Genomic DNA, 21407 nt, shown 5'->3' on the forward strand with positions numbered 1-21407 from the left:
TTAAACCTGGAAGGCAGAGGCTGCAGTGAGCTGAGATTGCACCATTGCACTCCATTACACTGGGTGACAGGATAAGACTCTGTATCAAAAAAAAAAAAAAAAGGGGGGTCACTTGACCAAATGTTAAGGAGGAGGCAAAGATATTTATTAAAATTTGTAATTATTCCTAATAGATTGCATCACAGAATTCAAGAATATATATGTCTACAAAATGAATTGAGTGTGCACACAGGCATACACACACGCACACACAATGTTCCATTGTTAGGCAAATTGGTATTTGTGGCTTGCAGATTAACAAAGAACTAGACCTCAAACAAATCAGATGTATGCAAAATGCTGGAGCTCTGCAAAGCAGGTAGATGACTTATAATGGCTGGAATTTGATATTAGAAGTTTGTATAAAATAAATTCATGAAAATCGAGTGTTGGAAGAAAATGAAATTATATTGCATTAATTGAAAATTCAATTAATATTTCTAATTTTATTACTTTATGTGGTCACAATAGTTTTATCAAATATCATAAGAGACATTTTATTATTTCATCCACATTTCTAATGTTTAACTATATAGGTTAAAAAAAGAGGCTTGTTGCCTTGTGCTCGGGCACCTGTGGTAGGTTGCTGATATAGCAGGTTGGTTTTCACAAACGTAATTCCATCTCTGAACCTTGGTCCCTTCATCTGGGAAATGAAAGTGATGGTGTGCCTGCTTCCTCTCTCATTTTCAATCGTGCTGTTCAAGGGAGTAGGCTATAGAAAATTGTACATCTACACATTGGCTTTGAGTTTATTCAATAGCATAAATATTATTCAGAGAAAGTACACAAAACCATTAAAAATCAATTTTAGGTCTGGATCTATAAAGAGGCATGTTTCCCCCATTGTATTCCTGGCTAATTGAGTTGGAAACCATCCTTAAACAGACCTCCAGAACTCAGAAAGGCCTGCCCCTGCTTCCAGATTCTAAATGTGAAAAATGAAGAACATTTTTTTTCTCCTATTTGTTATATAGATTTATAATTTATAAGACATCTCTGGAGATAGGAAATGATGGCTGACTTTCTGATAACATTACCTCCTAACTGATGTTTTGTTTTTGCCCTTGTTCAGATGGAACACAGTAGTAAGTGTGTGAGGAATGCAATTATATTTAAGGAAGGAGTTACCAGAAGCTATTGTAGTTTTGAAACACGTAAAGGTTTGTAAACTGCCTTTTCTCTGAGTCGAGTTGATCTGCCACATTAGCCATCCCTTTGGATTGGATCATCCCATGTGGTCCATGAAATCTCCCAAGATATTTCCTGTCAAATGGCCTCTGCCACTGCTGTATTTATTTACCTTCTTCTAGGAGACTAAAAACACAGTTCAGCTATTGAGGTGGGCTCTGGCTAGCTATTACAATCTTCATATAACATGAGTAGATACATCTGTGGAAAGGAACCCCCGGTGAGAAAATGTTTTATTTTCTCTAATTAATGTATAGTCTTTAGAACAGAACTTTGGGTGTTCTGAATTTTTGTTTGGCCCATAGCTGCTGCTTTTCACTGGAGCAGGAAAATAATGTTTAAAAGCTTTGTTGAAAGGTTTTTTCTTGTTCCAGACTTGTTGCTGTAAAGTCTAGCTCAATCTGTGTGTATTTAAGAAAACAGGGGAAACAGGCTGGGAGCAAAATTGTGTTCTGGTCTCTACCCAAAACACCCCCTATTTTTTTTTTGCAAACCATGAAAGCCTTTTAAAAGCAGCTTTGATTAGCTTCCGCATCACTCCCTGCAACATAGAGTGAGATGCTGGTTTGTGGCCCAGGATGAGAGAAAGGGTAGCCGGGACTCTCACGGGACAGCTTGGCCACTTGAGTCTCCCAAACCCAATAGGCTTTACTTAAATCGGAGATGTAGTGGAAGGAGACCAGGGGTCTTTTGAGCTCTTTACCCATCACTAATTCTGGCTCCAGCTGGACTCCAACTCGGGTGATGAAAGAGACTGAAAGCAGCGGGCCTCAGCAAGCATTCTGGACTGAATCTATTCAGGCTGCATTTACTCACTCTGCATTATGGGGTTTCCAGGGCAACAGGCACATGTTTCAGTGTGTTACATGTAAAGGGATACCTGACAGTCTTCCTGGTCAGGAAAATTTGATCATGCGCCACTTCCTTCCTGGTTGTCTAAATGGGCTCTTCCAGGAGTCAGTCTCCCCTCTTTCCATGTGATACCCACAGAGAAAGAGGCTGGAAGCCAGCATCCAAGATCCTGAAACCACCACGGATCCCAGTGGAGACATCTGAGAATAGTCTGCTCCAAAGACAGCTGGCATGGTTGCAGTACATCAGAAACTGAGGCTGAGGCTCCTTCCCTGCTCTTACTTGGCTCCTGGCCTTGGCTGGGCTTTGAGGGCCATGAAATGAAAAGATTATCTGGACATTGGCCACCGTGATTCTGTTCCAAGGACTGTGATTCGAGAGGTGGTCGGTACCAAAGAAAACTCCATGCATGAGACTGGGACATTTGTCCCCTGTGATGTCTGTCTATTGCTCATATGACCAACTTGAGAGTTGAGTGCAGTTTATAGGATCATGGAGTCGTATTCAAAGGCAATCTAGTTTAATATTATGAGTATGAGAAAATATCCTCTCTCTTTTTCTTCCATCCCCATTGACTCTAGTCCATAAAATAGAATGCTTCATCATCTGAGAAGTTTCAGGAATAAAGCATTGGTTCTCCTTTCCAGCCTTCTCATCTCCACAGGAGAAACTGAGACTTGTCTGATGGTGACAAGAGTCTGATTTTCATTTGTCCTCATCCTCGTTTCTTTGAGGGTTGGAGAGAATATGCTGAAGATTGTGTGACATGTGACTCTCTTGACTTTGTGTGTGTCTTTGTGCCTTTCACACTAGACTGTACTGTTCATTTCTATGTTTATGTAGTTCCGGAATTTTATTTATGAATATTATAATAATTGAGAGTTTAAAAGCCAGTAGCCCCGAAAACAGATGTGATCCAATGATGCATTTCTGTCTCACTCATAGAGTGATTATGAAGTTTTGCTTTGAACATTTTTTGTTTGTTTGTTTTTGAGACTGAGTCTTGCTCTGTAGCCCAGGCTGGAGTGCAGCAGCACAATCTTGGCTCACTGCAGCCTCTACTTCCCAGGTTCCGGTTCAAGCAATTCTCTGCCTCAGCCTCCCAAGCAGCTGGGATTACAGGCACCCACTACCATGCCAAGCTAATTTTTGTACTTTTAGTAGAGATGGGGTTTCACCATGTTGGCCAGGCTGGTCTTGAACTTCTGACCTCGTGATCCACCTGCCTCAGCCTCCTAAAGTACTGGAATTACAGCTGTGAGCCACCGTGCCCAGCTTTGAATATTAAACTTTAAGTATTGAGAAATTTTATAATAAAATACTGAATTTTTAATTTGTCTTGGAAGATCTGGCAGCATGAGGTCTGCAATAACTAGCAGGAGGTGAGAGCAGGCTGCCTCCCTGGATGAGGCTGGACTCTGGTTTGCTACACTGCCCTCCATGCCCACATCGTACATCTACCATCCTGGCCACTCCAGTGCACGCTCAAGTGTGTGATTCCAAGAATAAGAGGACATGTGGATGATATTAAGAAAGATAATTCCTGATTCCCTGTAGAGAGAGGTTTGTATGTTAAGTGTGATGTATAACCTGTCCTTTAGGGTGTTTCTTGTAGGGTGTTTAGGAAGCCAGGATGCCCATATAGCTGGCTAGGGTAATGCATATGCTACAAAACGAACTTCCCCAAGTCAAGATGCTGAGGTCTCATTATAATACCAGATGTCTAGGCACTATGGAGATGGAAGACAGGAGGGAAAGGGCAGCTTCACCCAGGAAGAACAGAGAGAACGGCACAGAGTTGGGTGCTGGAGGATGAATGAGATTTCAGCAGGTGCAGACGGAGGAGAGGAAGCTTTCAGAGCAGAAGGATCAAGAGGTGAAAAAAAGGCAACTACGAAGCACATGAAACTTAAAAGACTATAAATGCTTTGGTATGCTTAAAATGTAGGATGTGTGATAGGGACCTGAGAGAGATGAGGCAGGAAACAAAAAGTCCTTTACTGTCAATGGAAATCTACTGAAGGTTAATTTTTAATCACTTAGTAATTACATCAGTGATGCACAATTACATTCTCTTTGGACGGTCTAAAACATTATAGATAAACTTCTTCTTGACATCTACCTCCTAATCCTTATCACCTTTTTGTCAACCTAGAGTATCTCAGCACCAGTACTATTGGCATTTGGGGATGGGTAGTTCTTTGCTGGAGGTGGCTCTCCTGTGCATTACAGGCTGTTTAGCAGCATCCCTGGCCTACGTCCACTAAATGCAGGTAGTACCACCCACGCCCATCATCCACACACAGTTTCAATAGCCAACAATGTTTTTAGATATGGGCAGATTTCCGGGGAGGCAAAATTTTCCCCTGTTGAGAACCACTGACCTAGCAGGAACCAGTGTTATCCATTTGCTGTATAAGCCCATGGGACCTGTTTTTACATTTACCTGTAGATATATTTACCAAGGAAAGTGTTCCCTTTTCTTGTTCACACAGGTACTGTTATTCTATGTGAATCTTTTAACTTGTTTATTTACATGCCCATGTGTTTGGGATAGCTATACATGCTAGTACATAGGAAGCTCTCGGGTTTGTTTTGTTTTATTTTTGAAATGTGGCATAGTATTTGGTGCAGGTATATATAACCATTTATTTATATATGTCTATGTTATTGGACCTTTAGCTTGTTTTCTTTTTTGTATTTCAAATAATTTTGCAATTAATGTCTTAACACATCTTTTCTTATGTTATGCATATGGAAGTTTGCATCAGGAATATGGGGCAGGCTTGCTGTTATTCATCTTCAAAATGACTAAACCATTAGCTAGATTCTTTGTGCTTCTCAGAGAAATGCTTCTTTCCTATTGAAAACAACCCTAAAGAAAAAGGGAAAGTGGGGGTTGGGGGGAATAGAAGGGCAAAGGAGAGAGTGGGAGCAAAGAAAACAAAAAGAGGTTCACCAGCCACTCCACTGATTCAAACTACAGTGTTGCTGAGCATTGGTTCAGAAAAAGAAGTTGAATAGCACAACAGGGTATTTCAGATGTCAAAGGAGACATCCTGGCACAACAGGAGGGAGAGAGAAGGATGCAGCTTCCAAATTTGTTTCCCAAAGCTTCTCAAGACATTGCCCCCAACCCTCAGATTTGACCCAAAGCCAAAACCAACTGCCTTCAATATTCTTTAATCCAAAGAAATGTGTCCCTATAATTCTCTCTTAAGCTACTTATGTCAGATAAGTGTTCTGACGTAAGTGTTTTTATGTTCTAAAAAAAATCATATACTTTCTATGGACCCCCTAGTTCCTGGGCTGATAGATTGGCACAGGTCTCAACTCTTTCATGAGAAATTAATAAATTACATTGTCCTTGTTCACCTCACTGCATTAGCAGGTGTTTGCATCTGACAACCTTCCCCATGGTCTATCCATGAGTTTTTGGGATTAATCAGCTCTGATCTGGAAGAATATGAAACTGAAGGGTCCTGTTATGGTTGGGGTCAACAGGCCTTCTGCCACCCAACCTGCAAGATCTGGCTTCTCCTGGGAAGCCTTTTAATCTCCTTGCTCCCCCGATTGTCTTCCCTGCTGCTTCATCTCCTATATACCTGACTGTCCCTCAGGCCAGGACTGCAATGCCTTAATGATGATGCCTAAAGCAGCCCCATGTTCCTGACTCTGTGCTTGTTGCATTCTATTGACGTAAGTCAGTCACAAAGTCGGTCCAAACTCAAAAGATAGAAGTCAAATAGCAAAGGAGCCTGGATATAGGGAGGAAATTATGGCAGTTATTTTTATAAACTATCTACCTGAGGCAATTTATGAAGTTTATAAATGCATATACTCTGTGACCAGCAATTTCAGATTTTTTTTTCTGAGAAATAAAGACAAGGACATATGTGTTAAGACGTTCATTGCAATTTTATTTACAGATCCAAAACAACAACTGCAAATGAACTAGAGCCAACAATAGCATAGAGTTACATAAACAGAATATATCTGAACTACAAAATACTATACCATATGTTTTTAAAAATGGCAACTTCCTATACATTAGCATGTTTAGACATCCTATGTGAAGTAAGAAAATTACAAATTGATACATATAACTAAGTATGGAAAAAAGGGGAAAAAAAGAACATGTTCTATTGCTAAATTTATGAACCAGTAACTACATAGAAATGGGTGCATGAGCATCTATAGCAAATGGATAACAATGGTTATCACTAACTCTGTGATTCTCTACTGGGAGTGATTTTGCCACCAAGGGACGTTGGCAATGTTCAAAGACATTTTTGGTTATGACATTCTGGGGGAGGGAATGGTGTGACTGGCATTTAACGGGTGGAGGCCAGGGATGTTGCCAAACCTTTTACAATGTGCAGAGAAGTTCCCCACAGCTAACAATGATCCAGTCCAAATTGTTAATCTTGCTGAGGTTGAGAATGGCTGTCTTATATTCACAAGACGTGCTGAGCTCCAGACAACTGGAGTATCCATTGTACATTTCCAGTTGGAATCTCAATGAGTAAGACAAACTTAACCTGTATAAAACACCGCTTTAATGTCTGCACCATGAATTTGCCCCTCCTCCACCCTTCCATTCACCTGCCTCAGTTCCCACATCCACTCTGTCAAAGGACCTGTCAGCTCTACCTTCAAACCATAACCCGATTATTTCTTACTCCCTTCAGTTACTTTCCTATCACCCAAGTCAGGCCACCTTTATATGTTCCCTAAGCCACAGAAAGGGGATAGGGATGATGAGGAAGCCTGGCGCCACGTGGCCAGGAAAACTGCTATATAGAGAACGAACTGATCTCAGGAATGTGTAGTCTCTGGGTGAGTGTTGGTGAGAACCGGAATATGGAAATCTGCCCGTTTTTGGTAATAAAAAAAATGCTAAATTAGAAGGGGAAAAGAAAGCTTCACTCATGAAAACAGCCTACTGATTTTCAGGGAGGCTGTCCAAGCTGGGTTTGCATGTGGTAATCAGACATTGTGAGTGGGATTTAGTCAGAGGGCACAGTAGCCCTTTGTCAGGGTGGCTACATGGCCCACAGTTTGCCATGGCAACAGGAGACTGCCCAGCGTTCTTAGGGAAAAGAAGAGCAAAAATGGTGCTTTTGGGAGAGTAGAATGGGGAGCTTGTCAGATTTGGGACTGGTAGTTGCAATCTCAGCCATTTGTGGAATCAAAGTGAATAACTGATCAAGTTTGATAAGCCATGGAGTTTGAATGAGAGAGACCAGTTGCAACCCATACTAACGGTCTAACCTTATTAAAGATTTGAGGGTCTCAGTTTTTTTATCTGTAAAATGGTTTTAACAACCCTGGCTGTCAGGGCTCTTGTTAAGACCAGTGCTTTCTTCCTGCCATCACACTGTCCTGTGCGGTCTGTTAAGAAGGGTTCTTGAACTCACATGCACTTGGCAGGACTGGGGATCAGGCACTGCCACAGTGGGATTGAAAGGGCAGCAGAATTTCGTGTTCTCTTTGTAATAACAAGGTCTCTATTCACTGCCTTAGCGACCCTCTTAACATCATCATGGCAAGTAACCTAAGGTACCAGTCCCAAAAGGGTGGCTAATATTAGAATTACCCACCTTTACACAAAAGATCAGGAAATCAATCCCTCCAACCTTACATTCCCATTTTAATCCATTGCTACAATAAAGAATATCAGCCGTTTGTTATCACCCATATTCATCCCTAGGTGGCTCTGTATAGCTCCTAAATTGAATTAGTTTCCATTTTTTCCTCATCTCTCCCATTTTCCTACTCTGTCCTCTCAAACTCATCATCTCTCATTTATGTCCCCAAACTCCACCCTTTGATGCTTCTCTTTATCTTTCCTTTCCAAAGTGAAAAATGGTAGACCAGAGGTTCTAAGGCATACTGCAGCCCTCTCAAATGCTGGGTTTTCTTTCCATATCCCTGGTTCCCTTAAGGTAAGTATTTTCTTCACCACTTCCTAACAATCCTCTCCTTTCTCAAAAATTAATAGCTGCATTGAAAAGTATACCATCAGGCTGCTCTTCCCGTGACCCACTCCTGTTTCGGTCATCAGCCATCTCCCAAGTTCCTTCTCCAGATGGACTGAACGGTTCAGCTCCTACATTATTGCCTTTCTTTTCAAGACTACTTCTGTCATCATAGTGACCTTTGAAACATCTACTCACATAGTTAAACCTTGAATTTTGTCATTACTGGTCACGGTGCGTTTTCAAGACTTTTATTTGCAGATTTCTACCTCTGATCGTCTCCTTTTGGTACACGGGAATTTTGTTTTCTTAGGAACATTATAGGATAAAAACACAATGTTCCTGAAGGTCTCACTTTAAATATAAGACAGACATCTGAAGCGTACCCTCAGCATCTTCAGGCATCTTCTCTACATTTCCCCAAGTAATCCCTGCTCCAATTTTCTGGAATGACTTTGTCACATTTTTCCCTCTGTTTTCAAACTCCCATACCCTTATCCCACCTCTCACTCTTATAGGTGACCTCTACAGTGACAAATTAATGATCTTTTTTTTTTTTTTTAGATTGTTGCAATTGTTTCTTTTTTTTCTTTTTTTTTTTTTTAATTTTTTATTGGATTATAGGTTTTGGGGTACATGAGCAGAGCATGCAAGACAGTTGCGTAGGTACACACATGGCAGTGTGCTTTCTTTTCTTCTCCCCTTCACCCACATTTGGCATTTCTCCCCAGGCTATCCCTCCCCACCTCCCCCTCCCACTGGCCCTCCCCTTTTCCCCCCAATAGACCCCAGTGTTTAGTACTCCCCTTTCTGTGTCCATGTGTTCTCATTTTTCATCACCCACCTATGAGTGAGAATATGCGGTGTTTCATTTTCTGTTCTTGTGTCAGTTTGCTGAGGATGATGTTCTCCAGATTCATCCATGTCCCTACAAACGACACAAACTCATCATTTCTGATTGCTGCATAATATTCCATGGTGTATATGTGCCACATTTTTCCAATCCAGTCTATTATCAATGGACATTTGGGTTGATTCCAGGTCTTTGCTATTGTAAACAGTGCTGCAATGAACATTCGTGTACATGTGTCCTTATAGTAGAACGATTTATAGTCTTTTGGATATATACCCAGTAATGGGATTGCTGGGTCAAATGGAATTTCTATTTCTAAGGCCTTGAGGAATCGCCACACCGTCTTCCACAATGGTTGAACTAATTTACACTCCCACCAACAGTGTAAAAGTGTTCCTATTTCTCCACATCCTCTCCAGCATCTGTTGTCTCCAGATTTTTTAATGATCGCCATTCTAACTGGCGTGAGATGGTATCTCAATGTGGTTTTGATTTGCATCTCTCTGATGATCAGTGACGATGAGCGTTTTTTCATATGATTGTTGGCCTCATATATGTCTTCTTTCGTAAAGTATCTGTTCATATCCTTTGCCCACTTTTGAATGGGCTTGTTTGTTTTTTTCCTGTAAATCTGTTTTAGTTCTTTGTAAATTCTGGATATCAGCCCTTTGTCAGATGGGTAAACTGCAAAAATTTTTTCCCATTCTGTTGGTTGCCGATCCACTCTAGTGACTGTTTCTTTTGCCATGCAGAAGCTGTGGAGTTTCATTAGGTCCCATTTGTCTATTTTGGCTTTTGTTGCCAATGCTTTTGGTGTTTTGTTCATGAAGTCCTTGCCTACTCCTATGTCCTGGATATTTTTGCCTAGATTTTCTTCTAGGGTTTTTCTGGTGCCAGGTCTTATGTTTAAGTCTTTAATCCATCTGGAGTTAATTTTAGTGTAAGGTGTCAGGAAGGGGTCCAGTTTCTGCTTTCTGCACATGGCTAGCCAGTTTTCCCAACACCATTTGTTAAACATGGAATCCTTTCCCCATTGCTTGTTTTTGTCATGTTTATCAAAGATTGTATAGTTGTATGTATGTTGTGTTGCCTCCGGTGCCTCTGTTTTGTTCCATTGGTCTATATCTCTGTTTTGGTACCAGTACCATGCTGTTTTGATTACTGTAGCCTTGTAGTATAGTTTGAAATCCGGTAGTGTGATGCCCCCCGCTGTGTTCTTTTTGCTTAGAATTGACTTGGCTATGCGGGCTCTCTTTTGGTTCCATATGAAGTTCATGGTGTTTTTTTCCAGTTCTGTGAAGAAAGTCGATGGTAGCTTGATGGGGATAGCATTGATTCTGTAGATTACTTTGGGCAGTATAGCCATTTTCACGATATTAATTCTTCCTAACCATGAACATGGAATGTTTCTCCATTTGTTTGTGTCCTCTCTGATTTCGTTGAGCAGTGGTTTGTAGTTCTCCTTGAAGAGGTCTCTTACGTTCCTTGTGAGTTGTATTCCAAGGTATTTTATTCTTTTTGTAGCAATTGCGAATGGCAGTTCGCTCTTGATTTGGCTTTCTTTAAGTCTGTTATTGGTGTAGACGAATGCTTGTGATTTTTGCACATTGATTTTATATCCTGAGACTTTGCTGAAGTTGCTTATCAGTTTCAGGAGTGTTTGGGCTGAGGCAATGGGGTCTTCTAGGTATACTATCATGTCGTCTGCAAATAGAGACAATTTGGCTTCCACCTTTCCTATTTGAATACCCTTTATTTCTTTTTCTTGCCTGATTGCTCTGGCTAGAACTTCCAGTACTATATTGAATAGGAGTGGTGAAAGAGGGCATCCTTGTCTAGTGCCAGATTTCAAAGGGAATGCTTCCAGTTTTTGCCCATTCAGTATGATATTGGCTGTTGGTTTGTCATAAATAGCTTTTATTACTTTGAGATACGTTCCATCGATACCGAGTTTATTGAGGGTTTTTAGCATAAAGGGCTGTTGAATTTTGTCAAATGCCTTCTCTGCGTCAATTGAGATAATCATGTGGTTTTTGTTTTTGGTTCTGTTTATGTGGTGAATTACATTGATAGACTTGCGTATGTTGAACCAGCCTTGCATCCCCGGGATGAATCCTACTTGATCATGATGAATAAGTTTTTTGATTTGCTCTTGCAATCGGCTTGCCAATATTTTATTGAAGATTTTTGCATCTATGTTCATCATGGATATTGGCCTGAAGTTTTCTTTTCTCGTTGGGTCTCTGCCGGGTTTTGGTATCAGGATGATGTTGGTCTCATAAAATGATTTGGGAAGGATTCCCTCTTTTTGGATTGTTTGAAATAGTTTTAGAAGAAATGGTACCAGCTCTTCCTTGTGTGTCTGGTAGAATTCGGCTGTGAACCCGTCTGGACCTGGGCTTTTTTTGTGTGGTAGGCTCTTAATTGCTGCCTCAACTTCAGACCTTGTTATTGGTCTATTCATAGTTTCAGCTTCCTGCTGGTTTAGGCTTGGGAGGACACAGGAATCCATGAATTTGTCCATTTCTTCCAGGTTTACTAGTTTATGCGCATAGAGTTGTTTGTAATATTCTCTGATGATGGTTTGAATTTCTGTGGAATCTGTGGTGATTTCCCCTTTATCATTTTTTATTGCATCTATTTGGTTGTTCTCTCTTTTATTTTTAATCAATCTGGCTAGTGGTCTGTCTATTTTGTTGATCTTTTCAAAAAACCAGCTCTTGGATTTATTGATTTTTTGAAGGGTTTTTCGTGTCTCAATCTCCTTCAGCTCAGCTCTGATCTTAGTTATTTCTTGTCTTCTGCTGGGTTTTGAGTTTTTTTGATCTTGCTCCTCTAGCTCTTTCAATTTTGACGATAGGGTGTCAATTTTGGATCTCTCCATTCTCCTCATATGGGCACTTATTGCTATATACTTTCCTCTAGAGACTGCTTTAAATGTGTCCCAGAAGTTCTGGCACATTGTGTCTTCGTTCTCATTGGTTTCGAAGAACTTCTTTATTTCTGACTTCATTTCGTTGTTTACCCAGTCAACATTCAAGAGCCAGTTGTTCAGTTTCCATGAAGCTGTGCGGTTCTGGGTCTGCTTCTGAATTCTGAGTTCTATCTTGATTGCACTATGGTCTGAGAGGCTGTTTGTTATGATTTCAGTTGTTTTGCATTTGTTGAGCAGTGCTTTACTTCCAATTATGTGGTCAATTTTAGAGTAGGTGTGATGTGGTGCTGAGAAGAATGTGTATTCTGTGGATTTGGGATGGAGAGTCCTGTAAATGTCTATCAGGTTTGCTTGCTCCAGGTCTGAGTTCAAGCCCTGGATATCCTTGTTGATTTTTTGTCTGGTAGATCTGTCTAGTATTGACAGTGGAGTGTTAAAGTCTCCCACTATTATTGTGTGGGAGTCTAAGTCCTTTTGTAAGTCCTTAAGAACTTGCCTTATGTATCTGGGTGCTCCTGCATTGGGTCCATATATGTTTAGGATCGTTAGCTCTTCTTGTTGTATCGATCCTTTTACCATTATGTAATGGCCTTCTTTGTCTCTTTTGATCTTTGTTGCTTTAAAGTCTATTTTATCAGAGATGAGAATTGCAACTCCTGCTTTTTTTTGCTTTCCATTTGCTTGGTAAATCTTCCTCCATCCCTTTATTTTGAGCCTTTGTGTATCCTTGCATGTGAGATGGGTTTCCTGGATACAGCACACTGATGGGTTTTGGCTTTTTATCCAATTTGCCAGTCTGTGTCTTTTGATTGGTGCATTTAGTCCATTTACATTTAGGGTTAATATTGTTATGTGTGAATTTGATACTGCCATTTTGATGCTAAGTGGCTGTTTTGCCTGTTAGTTGTTGTAGATTCTTCATTATGTTGATGCTCTTTAGCATTCAGTGTGATTTTGGAATGGCTGGTACTGGTTGATCCTTTCTATGTCTAGTGCCTCTTTTAGGAGCTCTTGTAAAGCAGGCCTGGTGGTGACAAAATCTCTGAGCACTTGCTTGTTCGCAAAGGATTTTATTTTTCCTTCACTTCTGAAGCTCAGTTTGGCTGGATATGAAATTCTGGGTTGAAAGTTCTTTTCTTTAAGAATGTTGAATATTGGCCCCCACTCTCTTCTGGCTTGTAGTGTTTCTGCCGAGAGATCTGCTGTGAGTCTGATGGGTTTCCCTTTGTGGGTGACCCGACCTTTCTCTCTGGCTGCCCTTAGTATTCTCTCCTTTATTTCAACCCTATTGAATCTGACGACTATGTGCCTTGGGGTTGCTCTTCTTGCGGAATATCTTTGTGGTGTTCTCTGAATTTCCTGCAATTGAGTGTTGGCCTGGCTTGCTAGGTGGGGGAAATTTTCCTGGATGATGTCCTGAAGAGTATTTTCCAGCTTGGATTCATTCTCTTCGTCCCCTTCTGGTACACCTATCAAACGTAGGTTAGGTCTTTTCACATAGTCCCACATTTCTTGGAGACTTTGTTCATTCCTTTTTGCGTTTTTTTCTCTAATCTTGGTTTCTCGTTTTATTTCATTGAGTTGGTCTTCGACTTCAGATATTCTTTCTTCTGCTTGGTCAATTCGGCTATTGAAACTTGTGCATGCTTCGCAAAGTTCTCGTATTGTGTTTCTCAGCTCCTTTAATTCATTCATATTCCTCTCTAAGTTATCCATTCTTGTTATCATTTCCTCAAATCTTTTTTCAAATCTTTTTTCAAGGTTCTTAGTTTCTTTGCATTGATTTAATACATGATCTTTTAGCTCACCAAAGTTTCTCATTATCCATCTTCTGAAGTCTAATTCCGTCATTTCGTCACAGTCATTCTCCGTCCAGCTTTGTTCCCTTGCTGGTGAGGAGTTTTGGTCCTTTCTAGGAGGCGAGGTGTTCTGGTTTTCCTCCTTTCTGCGCTGGTTTCTTCCCATCTTTGTGGATTTGTCCGCTGGTCGTCTGTGTAGTTGCTGACTTTTCGATTGGGTCTCTGAGTGGACACCCTGAATGTTGATGATGAAGTATTTCTGTTGCTTGGTTTTCCTTCTACCAGTCTAGCCCCTTCGCTGTACGAGTGCTGAGGTCCACTCCAGACTCTGCTTGTCTGGGGTGCACCTCTAGCAGCTGTGGCACAGCGAGGGATGCTACCAGTTTCTTTTTCTGCTATCTTTGTCCCAGGATGGTGCCTGCCTAATGTCAGTCTTTTGGATATAGAGGGGTCAGGGAGCTGCTTGAGGAGACAGTTTGTACTTTATAGGGGTTTAATTTCTGAGCTGTGAGCTGTGTTGTTCATTCAGGGCTGTTAGGCTGCTATGTTTGATTCTGCTGCAACAGAGCTCATTAAAAAAAACCCTTTTTTTTTTCTCAAATGCTCTGTGTTGAGGGGTTTGGGCTTTATTTTTGGATGTCCGTTGAGGTCCTGCCCAGCTAGGATGCAGACTAGCCACTGTTTGCCTGCCGAGGCTCCGCCCTGCTGTTGTGAGGCTCACCCTGGCTCAGCTGTTCTGTTGTTCTCTGCCACGCCCTGCGGTGGAGTCTCTCTGTTGTAGCAGGTTGCCTCAGCGACGGCAGGCTGCGTCAGCAGTGGGCGTGTATCTCAGTAGGGACGGGTTGCCTCGGCAATGGCTGGCTGCGTCAGCAATGGGCGTGTATCTCAGTTGGGGCGGGTTGCCTCGGTAATGGTGGCCGCCCCTCCCCCTCAGAGTGTCTCGGGCCGTCTGCAAGGGGCTTGTTTGAAATCGCGGTTTTGTTCGTCCCACTGGGCCAATCCTAACGCTCTGTTCCTGCAATCCCCTGGGCTGGCCCACTGTCCAAGTCTAGCTCAGTCTCAAGTCCAGCCCTCTCACGTCTCCGGTTGCCGGTTCAACGGGGCACCCGGACAAGTGCGCCCTGTGGGGAGCACTGGGTAGGGCCGGCCGCCGCCCCGGCTGCCGGATTCGCCAGGCGGAATATCTGCCTGGCGTCCCGCGTCTCCTCTTCACTTGGGAATTTCCCCGTTCCATGGGCAACAAAGATCAGTCTGGAAATGCAGCTCAGACTCACCTCTCCGCCAACACAACGAGAACTCCAATCCTGGGTTGTTCTCACAGCGCCATCTTGAGTCCTCTCCCAATGATCATTTTTTTTCTCTTCACTTATTCAACCTCTAAGGGCCATTTGGTCATATTAACCATAGATTTCTTTTTGAAATACTTTCTTAATTTTGTTTTAGAGACACAACTCCTTCCTTATTGTCTCCTGGCATATTAGTCAGGATTCTCTGGAGGGACAGAACTGATAGAATATATGTATGTATGAAAAGGAGTTCATTAGGAGAATTAACTCATAGAATCATAAGGTAAAGTCCCATGATAGGGTGTCTGCAAGTTGAGGAGCAAGGAAGCCAATGGTGGGTCAGTTCCAAGACCTCAAAAGTAGGGAAGCCAATGTGCAGCCTTCAGTCTGTGGTCACAGGCCTGAGAGCCCTTGGAAAACCACTGGTATAAGTCCAAGAGCCCAAAAGCTAAATAACTTGGAGCCTGATGTTTGAGTACAGGAAGCATCCAGCATGGGAGAAAGATGAAGGCTGGACGACTCAGTGAGTCTGGTCTTCCATCATCTCCTGCCTGCTTTATTCTAGCCACACTGGCAGCTGATTAGATGGTGCCCACCCAGATTGAGGGTAGGTCTTCCTCTCCCAGTCCACTGACTCAAGTGTAAATCTCCTTTGGCAACACCCTCATAGACATACCCAGGAACAATATCTTGCATCCTTCAATCCAATCAAGTTGACAGTATGGACCATCACACCTGCTATTCCAATGTTTCCTTCTAAATCTCCTTTCCTGGTTTTCTGTCTCCTGTTTGAGCACTGAATCACAGAGTTTCCAAGGGTTTGATCCTCCTTTCCCATTCTTTTCTATTCCTTTCCCTCTTCTCTATTCTCTTCTCTCTGGTTTCTTAGGTATTTCCATCCAGTCCCATGGCTTTAAGTATTACCTATGTGTTGCTGAGTTCCAAATCTATTCTCTAGCATGTGTGTCTTCTCTGAGCTCCATACCTGTATCTGTATCTCTTCGTCATCTCACTTGGATGTCTGTAAGAGGTTGACCTACATAAAACAAACCTTCTCATTTCTACCAACCCAAACTTACTTCTTCCCTAGTTTTTCCCTCAATAGGACATGGTGGTTCCACTGATAATCTGGTTGCTCACTTTCTCCACTTTGCGTATCCACTTTATGGATAAGACCCATCAGCTCTCCCTTCGCACCCTATCCAGAACTGTCTCCTTTCACTTTCCTATCACCCAAAGTCAAGCCATTTTTGTATAATTCTTAAACCACAGACATTTTATCCCAACTGATATCTTCTTCTTACTTCCCTGTGGTCTTCTCCCCAGTGTCCTAAGAGTAATCCTTTGAAAACGTGAAGCAAGTCATAATACCACTCTCAGCCCTTTAATGGAATTCCTTCAAAAGTAGGATGGAATCCCAAGCCATGATCACATCTTTTAAGCCCCCAAACAGCAACTGACCTGGTCTCTCTTTCTGAGCTTACCTTCTGCCACTCTCTCTTTGCTTTCTCTGCTCTAGAGGTGGAGACTTCCTTGCTGTTACTCAAATATGCCAAACTCACCCCCATCCCTGAACTTTATCATTCTTTCTGTTGGAACATTCATATTACAGACCTTCACATGGCTAATTCCCTTGTTTCATTAAAGTCTTTGCCCCTATATTAATCCTCAGAGATGATTTCCTTGACCAACTCATAAAACATAAGACTTCTCACCTCCCCAGGCTTCTTCACCTTGTGAGCCCTGATTCGATTCCATTTTCTTCATTACACCCTCAGTCTGTCACCTCTTCCTTAGTAGAATAGAGGCTCCATTAGGGCAGAGACCTTGGTTTATGTTGAGTGAGATACCCAGTGCCTAGATCAGTGCCTGACACATCAGTTGTCCCTTATAACCCCAATAATTGCTGAAGAATGAATGAATGAGTGTTATTGTGAAGATTACATGAGATAAAATAAATCATTCATTTAGAACCATATAAAGCACATAAACACATAATAGGCTGTCAATGAGATGAAAGTTGAATTTATAGCACAATAGCATCCCACAGCTTTTCTACCATGACACTTACGTTTTAAAGATTGTAACATGTTTTTGCTGCGATACAATTCACACACTGTCTTCTTTTTAAAGCATACAATTCAATGATTTTTAGTATATTCACAAAGCTATTCAATCATCACTGCCATCTAAGTCTAGAATAGTTGTTACCCCAAAAGAAAATTTAATACCTATTAGCACTCACTCCCATAGTACCTCTTCTTAGCCCTTGACAAGCTAATAAGCCACTTTCTGTCTCTATGAGTTTTGCCTTTTCTGGATATTTTGTATTAGTATAATGGAATCACAGAATATGTATTCATTTGTATCTGGCTTCTTTCACTTACCATGATGTTTTAAAAGTTCATTCATGTTACAGAATGGTCAGTATTTTGGATATTTTTTATAGCTGAGTAATATTACATTATATAAAAACATTTGTTCACACGTAAACCTGTATATAAATGTTTGTCACATAGCATTACCCATAATAGCCAAAATGTGAAACAAGCCAATGTTTATCAATGAATGAATGAATTTTTTGTTTATGAAGCTGGGAGCTCCCTAATGGCAGGAATTGTGTCTTATTCACAGTTTTGTCCATAAAAGATGTTAGGGGAATGTTTATGTAGTAAGTAAATAATTGCATAGCACTACTACTATAATAATATACTGTAATTAACTATTATATTAACAATAATGATAGTAACGATATTCAGAATGATGGAAATTACTGCTTGATTAAGCTTGTTAGGTTTTTGATTCTTTGGACTTCCGTCCCTTTATTAATAAAAGTGGGCTTATAGTGATGGCTAACGTGAGAGCAGGGTTATAATCACTATTCCTGTGCATAAGCTTAACTTCCCATTGCAGTCGCCTTTGTCAGATCTGTCATATATGACATAACAACGGCAATCACTGAGCATTTAAGATGTGTACTAATAACCAAAAGTAAAGTTTCCACTGCTTGAGAATTCTGTGTATCAAAGTTGCAGATCTTTAGGAGCCAAAAGTATAGTTACTCTCTCAGATAGTATAAAGTTAGTTACAAAATGTTATGACTCTCTGAGGAAAAGTTGAGGTAATACTCATGTATTTTAGAATTTTAATGTTTGTTCTATGTTTTTCTAATTTCGCTAAAATTACTAAATCACAAGATTCCTATTGGAGGCTATATCTTTATTGTCATGACTTTAGTGACAAGCAGAGTGGTTAGCACTTTGTAGGTACGCTTTTAATGTTCTACAGATGACAAAGGGACAGTATTTGATAGAAAAAGGTGTGAACACAATGCTCCACAGATTTTATTCAAATAAATACCAGCGGCAGTGAATCGAGCTAGAGCCATTGAAGGAAATTGCATCTCTGGGACATGAGGTTTTTCCAAGCTGGACTTCTTCTTGAAAAAGGATGTGACCTCACGCACGCAGGCAGACCCCCCTCCACTGCACCATGGTGAGGCAGGCAGAGACCCATCCCCCCAGGCTCTGGGTGACCAGCTTGCTGCAGGAGCAAGCCCTACCATGGGACATCAGTTACAGAAGCCACAGCATTTCAGACTGAGGGACAAAAGCAGATTATTTGTGGTGTGGAGAGAGACAGTCATTTTAAGCAGTATCTCTGGACTTTAATGAAAAGCCAGTCATTGCGGCTGAGCCTTGGAGAAACTAACCTCAGAGCCATATGGCTGATGGGAATGGGAAGACTAATTTCATCTGTAAAATGATAGGCCTGGATGAGATAATAATCACTCTGGTCTCTCTCAGCCCTGAACACTCTGTGGCTTCTCCAAGAAACCCTATTGAGGGGAATGTAGAATCCCAGAACACCCATGGCCTTAGGAGAGCCTTGAGAGATCTATATACTGCTCCCAGGGAACTGCTGAGGATTTTTTTTTTAACTTTTCTGTAGCAGTGTACATCCAGTTTCCCTCTCTTTTGAGTGCAGAGCCCCTCCTCTGCTCACCTCTGTGTATACACATGTTACTTATACAACAGAGCTGTGGCCCCGAGGGAGAAAGGTTTTCAGTCACACTCTAGTTTCTGGAGCTATCTCTGTCACTGGTGTGCTTCTAAAGCAGAACTCTAACTTCCCTCTGTAAAATCTTCAATAGCATCCATTGCCATTGGGTGGAAGTCGAAAACCTTGTCACTGTACCCAAGTCCCTTCAGGCAGAGGGCAGTCAACATCTTCAGGATCTTCCTTCCTTCTTTCTTTCTTTCCTTCTTCCTTCTTTCCTCCTTTCTTCCCTTCTTCTTTTCTGCCCTTCCTCTCCCAACCCCTTCCCTCCCCTCCCCTCACTTCTTACCTTCTCTCTTTTCCTTTCCTTTCTCCATCCCTTCTTTCTTTTCTTTTTTCTTTATTTCTTCCATCCTTCCTAGCTACCTTCCTTCCCTCCCTTTCTCTTCACATAGATTATGTCCTCTCTCATCTGGAGCCTTTGCAAATATTGCTTGTTTTATGCTTTCACAAGAACATGAGTGATTTTTAAATATGTAAATCTTCTACAACCTTTCCCTGCTAAACCTCTAATGGCTCCACATCATAGAATAAAATTCAAACAACTCACCCTCCCTACATGGCCTTATGGAAGCTGGCCCTGCCTGCCTTCTTCCCACAGTTTTATGTACTCCGTGGCCTCCTTTTAACAGCCATAGTCACCTCCTTTTTGTGCCAAGAATCTGCCACACCTGCCCTGAATGTCGGAACTTCACGCTAACACTTCTCTCTGCCTGCAGGCTATTGGTTCCCACCACTGCCTGGCTGGCTTGTTTTCCTTTCAGGTTTCAACTGAAATGGAATTTCCTTAGAGAAGTCTTCTTTGGCCACAGAATCTCAGGTAGCTTCTTTCCCCGGAAGTCTGCTTTATTTTCTTCATGGCACAAATAACTTGTTGATATTTTGTTAATCATTTATTTTTGATTAACTATCTGAAAGTTGACCCTATAAGGTCAAAGATCTTGCTGGTCTCATTCAAAACTTTACCCCCAGTGTCCCAAATGGCTCCTAGAACATACTAGGTACTTAGAATTTGTTTGTTGAATGAATCAATGAATTAATGTTTGAACATCTGCTACTCAGCTTTTCCTTTCTTTCAAATAGGTAACTTACATGTATCTTTTAGCTGCCATTTAAACATCACTTCCTCCATGGAGCCTTAACTGACCGTGGAGGATGAGCTAGATGATCCTCACCTGTGTTCCCTTAGCAGCCATATGGATAATGGGGATGGGGAGACTCATTTCACCTGTAAAATAATAGGCCTGAAGGAGATAATAATCACTCTTGTCTCTCCCAGCCCTGAACACTTTGTGGCTTCTCTGAGAAACCCTATCGAGGGGATATGGAATCCTAGAGCTACTCTTGCTGTCAACTCGCTGCATGACCTTGGGAAAATTATTTCACCCTTCAACATTGATTTACTGAGCCATTGAAAGCCTTACTTTCCAGATATAGGTAAGACTGATAATGCTGAAGTCTTATTTCCTCTCAACTTCTCCTTCTTCCCCTTGAGGGTGTTCTTTTTAGGAGCAAAAACTTTAACCTGTATGTTGTTACATTCCTGATGCTTAGCTCAGTTGTGAGCATTTCAGCAACTTTAGAAACTCTGAATAAATTATTCTCTTGCTAAAAATATGACATGCTTTCTAGGTAGTCACTGTGCTGGCCTCTGTGTTAATTCTCTCAAGGAGGAGAATGGAGAACTATTAATCAAGTGCCTACTAACAGTTGGTGTTTTATGCAAATATTCTTCTCATATTCTCACAAAAGCCCTTAATAGAAGTAAATGCTGACTCTGTTTTATAGATGTAGGAATTGAGGCTCAGAGAGGATAATTATCTGGTCGAGCTGGAAAATAGGAATAGTGCCCTAACTCTACAATTTCTGCTCTTTCCACTATACCACGCTGTACTCCGCATTGGGGGGAATGAACAGAAGGACTCCCCTAAGAATTTTATTAGCCCTTCTCAAATTAATAGCTCCCCTTCTGGCCCCTCAGAAAAGGAGCTACATTTAGCAGTCTAGCCTCACAAGTAAGAACAACCTGATACTCTGGTTCCAGGTATCCACTAAGAAGTGGCTGATTGAAGCCAGCGTCACCCCTGGCCAGGCCCCAATTTGACTGCCCCTTTTAGAAGGTCACTCACATCTGACCCCAGCAGTGTTTTCTGTCTATATAGATAAGGGAAACAGAGGGGCATTCATAGTTGGCTGGTGATGATTTGTTGAAAGAAAGGGTATTGGATGCATTTCTGAGTGTACTGGTGCCAGGTTCTTTCCTCCCTGGCATTTAGGTAACTGCCAGGGCTTGTGTCTGATCTTCATATTCTCCAGTCTCAGCAGGAACCAGCTGGGTCAGGTAGTTCCCTTCACTTCTTGACACCCTGCTTGACCTCTGCTGACTCACCTACCACCCTCTCTTAGCATGCT

At 41.6% G+C, this 21407-nt stretch overlaps 1 long non-coding RNA gene across 1 annotated transcript in view; it reads left to right on the top strand.

Moving 5' to 3' along the window:
* LOC144578887 (uncharacterized) overlaps window positions 1–20744 on the top strand; it is a 41724-nt gene extending 20980 nt beyond the window's left edge. The window contains exon 3 of the long non-coding RNA XR_013525352.1: window positions 20275–20744. This is a non-coding gene — a long non-coding RNA (uncharacterized LOC144578887). The remainder of the gene's footprint in view (window positions 1–20274) is intronic.
* Window positions 20745–21407: the final 663 nt, after the last annotated feature.

The sequence above is a fragment of the Callithrix jacchus genome, chromosome 1 (assembly GCF_049354715.1).
Source record: "Callithrix jacchus isolate 240 chromosome 1, calJac240_pri, whole genome shotgun sequence".
NCBI classification, from domain to species: Eukaryota; Metazoa; Chordata; class Mammalia; order Primates; family Cebidae; genus Callithrix; species Callithrix jacchus.